The 7,543-nt window shown below is 41.5% G+C and overlaps 1 long non-coding RNA gene across 5 annotated transcripts; it reads left to right on the forward strand.

Annotated features, from left to right (window-relative positions):
- Window positions 1–3,497: 3,497 nt before the first annotated feature.
- LOC127924428 (uncharacterized) lies at window positions 3,498–5,263 on the forward strand. Of its 5 annotated transcripts, none has more exons than XR_008117897.1 (5): window positions 3,498–3,629; window positions 3,857–3,997; window positions 4,225–4,365; window positions 4,789–4,882; window positions 5,157–5,263. It is a non-coding gene; the product is annotated as an uncharacterized LOC127924428 (long non-coding RNA). The 5 variants fall into 5 exon arrangements; XR_008117895.1 differs by lacking the exon at window positions 5,157–5,263 and adding an exon at window positions 4,969–5,087; XR_008117898.1 differs by lacking the exon at window positions 4,225–4,365.
- The last annotated feature ends 2,280 nt before the right edge of the window (window positions 5,264–7,543 follow it).

The following is a 7,543-nucleotide window of genomic DNA, read 5'->3' on the forward strand; positions in this document are numbered from 1 at the left end:
TACTGGTCTGTACATGTTGTTATATCTACCCTACTGGTCTGTACATGTTGTTATATCTACCCTACTGGTCTGTACATGTTGTTATATCTATCCTACTGGTCTGGACATGTTGTTATATCTACCCTACTGGTCTGTACATGTTGTTATATCTACCCTACTGGTCTGTACATGTTGTTATGTCTACCCTACTGGTCTGTACATGTTGTTATATAAACCCTACTGGTCTGGACATGTTGTTATATCTACCCTACTGGTCTGGACATGTTGTTATATAAACCCTACTGGTCTGTACATGTTGTTATATCTACCCTACTGGTCTGTACATGTTATATAAACCCTACTGGTCTGTACATGTTGTTATATAAACCCTACTGGTCTGTACATGTTGTTATATCTACCCTACTGGTCTGTACATGTTGTTATATAAACCCTACTGGTCTGTACATGTTGTTATATAAACCCTACTGGTCTGTACATGTTGTTATATCTACCCTACTGGTCTGTACATGTTGTTATATCTACCCTACTGGTCTGTACATGTTGTTATATCTACCCTACTGGTCTGGACATGTTGTTATATAAACCCTACTGGTCTGTATATGTTGTTATATCTACCCTACTGGTCTGTACATGTTGTTATATAAATACTGGTCTGTACATGTTGTTATATCTACCCTACTGGTCTGTACATGTTGTTATATAAACCCTACTGGTCTGTACATGTTGTTATATAAACCCTACTGGTCTGTACATGTTGTTATATAAACCTTACTGGTCTGGACATGTTGTTATATCTACCCTACTGGTCTGTACATGTTGTTATATCAACCCTACTGGTCTGTACATGTTGTTATATCTATCCTACTGGTCTGTACATGTTGTTATATCTATCCTACTGGTCTGTACATGTTGTTATATAAACCTTACTGGTCTGTACATGTTGTTATATAAACCCTACTGGTCTGTACATGTTGTTATATCTACCCTACTGGTCTGTACATGTTGTTATATCTACCCTACTGGTCTGTACATGTTGTTATATCTACCCTACTGGTCTGGACATGTTGTTATATAAACCCTACTGGTCTGTATATGTTGTTATATCTACCCTACTGGTCTGTACATGTTGTTATATATACCCTACTGGTCTGTACATGTTGTTATATAAACCCTACTGGTCTGTACATGTTGTTATATCTACCCTACTGGTCTGTACATGTTGTTATATAGACCCTACTGGTCTGTGTATTTGTTAGGTTATTTTGGGGGGCCTCCACCACATAGTCCCCCAACCCCACCCACCCAACATGACTCCACCCCCAACCCCACCCACTCAACATGACTCCAACCCCACCCAACCAACATGACTCCACCCCCAACCGCACCCAGCCAACATGACTCCAACCCCACCCAACCAACATGACTCCACCCCCAACCGCACCCAGCCAACATGACTCCACCCCCAACCCCACCCAGCCAACATGACTCCACCCCCAACCCCACCCAGCCAACATGACTCCACCCCCAATCTCCCATCATATTCCCCCAACCCCACCCAGCCAACATGACTCTAATGAATAGGCACAGCAACAGTGCCAAAAACACGAGTCGACTTGTTTACTTAACTTAATGCTTTGTATAAAATACGGATGCCCACAAGGGACATCCTGAATCTACTCATATTGATGTGAACGTTTGTTTACAGTTGAATTGGAGTGTACAGTGAGCTTACTGCTGCTGTGTCAACAAATCTCTCTAGTTGACTTACGGAGGTTTCCTCTTCACTACGAACATTATTCTAGTCCATTTTCATCTTCATCAAAATATAGAACTTGATCTCTCTGGGTGTTCCAGGGTTAATAGAATGGTAATGGTGTTGATGATGTGTTGAATATTCATCAGCTGTATTGAACTCCTGTCCCCCACCCCCTTTTAGGCATAGAAATAGAATGACTAGAATGGGTGAACCCCCCTTTTTTTACTGTGCTGCAGGCATAGAAATAGAATGACTAGAATGGGTGAACCCCCTTACCGTGCTGCAGGCATAGAAATAGAATGACTAGAATGGGTGAACCCCCCTTACCGTGCTGCAGGCATAGAAATAGAATGACTGGAATGGGTGAACCCCCCTTTACTGTGCTGCAGGCATAGAAATAGAATGTAAGTCGCTCTGGATAAGAGTGTCTGCTAAATGACTTAAATGTAAATCTAAATGACTAGAATGGATGAACCCCCCAATGGGTAAACCACCCGTTTACTGTGCTGCAGGCATAGAAATGGAATTACTAGAATGGGTGACCCCCCCATTTACTGTGCTGCAGCCATAGAAATAGAATGACTAGAATGGGTGAACCCCCCCCCCCCTTTTTTTGAACCAGGGGATATTCAATTGTTACCCTACGAGGTCCGGAGTAATTCTGTTTTTTTTCTTCTGTTCGAACTGAAAATGAATTGCAAACCCAACCTGGTGTCCCAGATCTAAAGCAGTCCTCTAATAGAGGGGGTTGAGTAATAAAACAAACCAGGGAAACTGGCTTGGAGGTCCAGATTAGACCAAGACAATGTCACTAGAACACCGATGGGGATACTCAAAATGGCCCCGTCGTTTACATATATTTATTATTTCCCGTAATTGTATTTTTTTTTATGTGTGCAGCAATCACATGTGGCCATCCAGGCAGTCCCATCTATGGGAGAACTACAGGGGACGGATTCAACTACAACGATGTGGTCAGCTTCTTCTGTAACCAAGGTTACGTACTGGAGGGAGAGTCCAGAGCCCAGTGCCAGGCGAGTCGCCAGTGGAGTCAACAGCCACCTTCATGTAGAGGTGGGTAGCAGGCGGTGAGTCAACAGCCACCTACATGTAGAGGGGGTAGCAGGCGGTGGAGTCAACAGCCACCTTCATGTAGAGGTGGGTAGCAGGCGGTGGAGTCAACAGCCACCTTCATGTAGAGGGGGTAGCAGGCGGTGGAGTCAACAGCCACCTTCATGTAGAGGTGGGTAGCAGGCAGTGGAGTCAACAGCCACCTACATGTAGAGGTGGGTAGCAGGCAGTGGAGTCAACAGCCACCTTCATGTAGAAGTGGGTAGCAGGCAGTGGAGTCAACAGCCACCTTCGTGTAGAGGTGGGGAGCAGGCAGTGGAGTCAACAGCCACCTTCATGTAGAGGTGGGTAGCAGGCAGTGGAGTCAACAGCCACCTTCATGTAGAGGTGGGGAGCAGGCGGTGGAGTCAACAGCCACCTTCATGTAGAGGTGGGTAGCAGGCGGTGGAGTCAACAGCCACCTTTGTGTAGAGGTGGGTAGCAGGCAGTGGAGTCAACAGCCACCTTCGTGTAGAGGTGGGTAGCAGGCGGTGGAGTCAACAGCCACCTTCGTGTAGAGGTGGGTAGCAGGCGGTGGAGTCAACAGCCACCTTCATGTAGAGGTGGGGAGCAGGCAGTGGAGTCAACAGCCACCTTAGACAGTAACAGCAGTATACTGTAGGTACGGGTAAAGGATAGATAATAGACAGTAACAGCAGTATACTGTAGGTAGGGGTAAAGGATAGATAATAGACAGTAACAGCAGTATACTGTAGGTAGGGGTAAAGGATAGATAATAGACAGTAACAGCAGTATACTGTAGGTAGGGGTAAAGGATAGATAATAGACAGTAACAGCAGTATACTGTTGGTAGGGGTAAAGGATAGATAATAGACAGTAACAGTAGTATACTGTAGGTAGGGGTAAAGGATAGATAATAGACAGTAACAGCGGTATACTGTAGGTAGGATAGATAATAGACAGTAACAGCAGTATACTGTAGGTAGGGGTAAAGGGTAGGTAATAGACAGTAACAGCAGTATACTGTAGGTAGGGGTAAAGGATAGATAATAGACAGTAACAGCAGTATACTGTAGGTAGGGGTAAAGGATAGATAATAGACAGTAACAGCAGTATACTGTAGGTAGGGGTAAAGGATAGATAATAGACAGTAACAGCAGTATACTGTAGGTAGGGGTAAAGGATAGATAATAGACAGTAACAGCAGTATACTGTTGGTAGGGGTAAAGGATAGATAATAGACAGTAACAGTAGTATACTGTAGGTAGGGGTAAAGGATAGATAATAGACAGTAACAGCGGTATACTGTAGGTAGGATAGATAATAGACAGTAACAGCAGTATACTGTAGGTAGGGGTAAAGGGTAGGTAATAGACAGTAACAGCAGTATACTGTAGGTAGGGGTAAAGGATAGATAATAGACAGTAACAGCAGTATACTGTAGGTAGGGGTAAAGGATAGATAATAGACAGTAACAGCAGTATACTGTAGGTAGGGGTAAAGGATAGATAATAGACAGTAACAGCAGTATACTGTAGGTAGGGGTAAATGATAGATAATAGACAGTAACAGTAGTATACTGTAGGTAGGGGTAAAGGATAGATAATAGACAGTAACAGCAGTATACTGTAGGTAGGGGTAAAGGATAGATAATAGACAGTAACAGCAGTATACTGTAGGTAGGGGTAAAGGATAGATAATAGACAGTAACAGTAGTATACTGTAGGTAGGGGTAAAGGATAGATAATAGACAGTAACAGCAGTATACTGTAGGTAGGGGTAAAGGGTAGGTAATAGACAGTAACAGCAGTATACTGTAGGTAGGGGTAAAGGATAGATAATAGACAGTAACAGTAGTATACTGTAGGTAGGGGTAAAGGATAGATAATAGACAGTAACAGTAGTATACTGTAGGTAGGGGTAAAGGATAGGTAATAGACAGTAACAGCAGTATACTGTAGGTTGGGGTAAAGGATAGATAATAGACAGTAACAGCAGTATACTGTAGGTAGGGGTAAAGGATAGATAATAGACAGTAACAGCAGTATACTGTAGGTAGGATAGATAATAGACAGTAACAGCAGTATACTGTAGGTAGGGGTAAAGGATAGGTAATAGACAGTAACAGCAGTATACTGTAGGTAGGGGTAAAGGATAGATAATAGACAGTAACAGCAGTATACTGTAGGTAGGGGTAAAGGATAGATAATAGACAGTAACAGCAGTATACTGTAGGTAGGGGTAAAGGATAGATAATAGACAGTAAACAGCAGTATACTGTAGGTAGGGTAAAGGATAGATAATAGACAGTAACAGCAGTATACTGTAGGTAGGGGTAAAGGATAGATAATAGACAGTAACAGCAGTATACTGTAGGTAGGGGTAAAGGATAGATAATAGACAGTAACAGCAGTATACTGTAGGTAGGGGTAAATGATAGATAATAAACACTAACAGCAGTATGTGTGAAAAGTGTGAATGTATGCCTGTGTGTGTGTGTGTGGCATCAATGAATGTGTGTGTGTGTGTTGGAGAGTTGATGTGAGCCATGACCCGCCTTTCAAAGCATTTCATTGGCTACAGAAACAGCAGAGCACAGACATCTGACACCTACAGCCTACAGTACATCTCTGGAAAATAAACAAGTAATTTTAAGTCTCATTAGTATTTAAAATACTTCATAATATAGCACGGGTACATCCAAGTGCAGATGAGCCATTCATCATCGTAGAAACAGGAGCAGGCTGTGATTTGTGCCATTTCAGCCATTCATCATCGTAGAAACAGGAGCAGGCTGTGATTTGTGTCATTTCAGTGATTCATCATCGTAGAAACAGGAGCAGGCTGTGATTTGTGTCATTTCAGTGATTCATCATCGTAGAAACAGGAGCAGGCTGTGATTTGTGTCATTTCAGCCATTCATCATCGTAGAAACAGGAGCAGGCTGTGATTTGTGTCATTTCAGCCATTCATCGTCATAGAAACAGGAGCAGGCTGTGATTTGTGTCATTTCAGCCATTCATCATCGTAGAAACAGGAGCAGGCTGTGATTTGTGTCATTTCAGCCATTCATCATCGTAGAAACAGGAGCAGGCTGTGATTTGTGTCATTTCAGTGATTCATCATCGTAGAAACAGGAGCAGGCTGTGATTTGTGTCATTTCAGTGTATCATCGTCGTAGAAACAGGAGCAGGCTGTGATTTGTGTCATTTCAGTGTATCATCGTCGTAGAAACAGGAGCAGGCTGTGATTTGTGTCATTTCAGCCATTCATCATCGTAGAAACAGGAGCAGGCTGTGATTTGTGTCATTTCAGTGATTCATCATCGTAGAAACAGGAGCAGGCTGTGATTTGTGTCATTTCAGTGATTCATCATCGTAGAAACAGGAGCAGGCTGTGATTTGTGTCATTTCAGTGATTCATCATCGTAGAAACAGGAGCAGGCTGTGATTTGTGTCATTTCAGTGATTCATCGTCATAGAAACAGGATCAGGCTGTGATTTGTGTCATTTCAGTGATTCATCATCGTAGAAACAGGAGCAGGCTGTGATTTGTGTCATTTCAGCCATTCATCATCGTAGAAACAGGAGCAGGCTGTGATTTGTGTCATTTCAGCCATTCATCATCGTAGAAACAGGAGCAGGCTGTGATTTGTGCCATTTCAGTGATTCATCATCGTAAAACAGGAGCAGGCTGTGATTTGTGTCATTTCAGCCATTCATCGTCGTAGAAACAGGAGCAGGCTGTGATTTGAGTCATTTCAGCCATTCATCATCGTAGAAACAGGAGCAGGCTGTGATTTGTGTCATTTCAGCCATTCATCATCGTATAAACAGGAGCAGGCTGTGATTTGAGTCATTTCAGCCATTATATTATTAACTGGCAATTGAACACAGACGACACTTGACAGATACCACAGAAAGCACTTTCTAATGACTAGTTCAGCCAGATGGAATATGTTGTACTGTTTGAGATTCACGGGGGGGGGGGTAGTTAGATCTATGGTATGACGATGGTTGATAGGAAAATATGTTCATTCATTCATTAGGGAAATTGCAGCCTGGTCCCAGATCTGTTTGTGCTTCCTAGGAGTTGTCAAGACGGTACGAGCAGATCTGAGACCAGGCTTGGGGGGAAATATTGACATAGTTTTGACAATCTTTGTTATTGATGCAATAGTTGTTATTGATACAATAGTTGTTATTGATACAATAGTTGTTATTGATACAATAGTTGTTATTGATACAATAGTTGTTATTGATACAATAGTTGTTAATGATACAATAGTTGTTATTGATACAATAGTTGTTAATGATACAATAGTTGTTAATGATACAATAGTTGTTAATGATACAATAGTTGTGACAATAGTTGTTAATGATACAATAGTTGTGACAATAGTTGTTAATGATACAATAGTTGTTAATGATACAATAGTTGTGACAATAGTTGTTAATGATACAATAGTTGTTAATGATACAATAGTTGTTATTGATACAATAGTTGTTAATGATACAATAGTTGTTAATGATACAATAGTTGTTAATGATACAATAGTTGTTAATGATACAATAGTTGTTATTGATACAATAGTTGTTAATGATACAATAGTTGTTAGTGATACAATAGTTGTTAATGATACAATAGTTGTTATTGATACAATAGTTGTTATTGATACAATAGTTGTTAATGATACAATAGTTGTTATTGATACAA

Source organism: Oncorhynchus keta, unplaced genomic scaffold (assembly GCF_023373465.1).
Source record: "Oncorhynchus keta strain PuntledgeMale-10-30-2019 unplaced genomic scaffold, Oket_V2 Un_contig_4015_pilon_pilon, whole genome shotgun sequence".
Taxonomy (NCBI): Eukaryota; Metazoa; Chordata; class Actinopteri; order Salmoniformes; family Salmonidae; genus Oncorhynchus; species Oncorhynchus keta.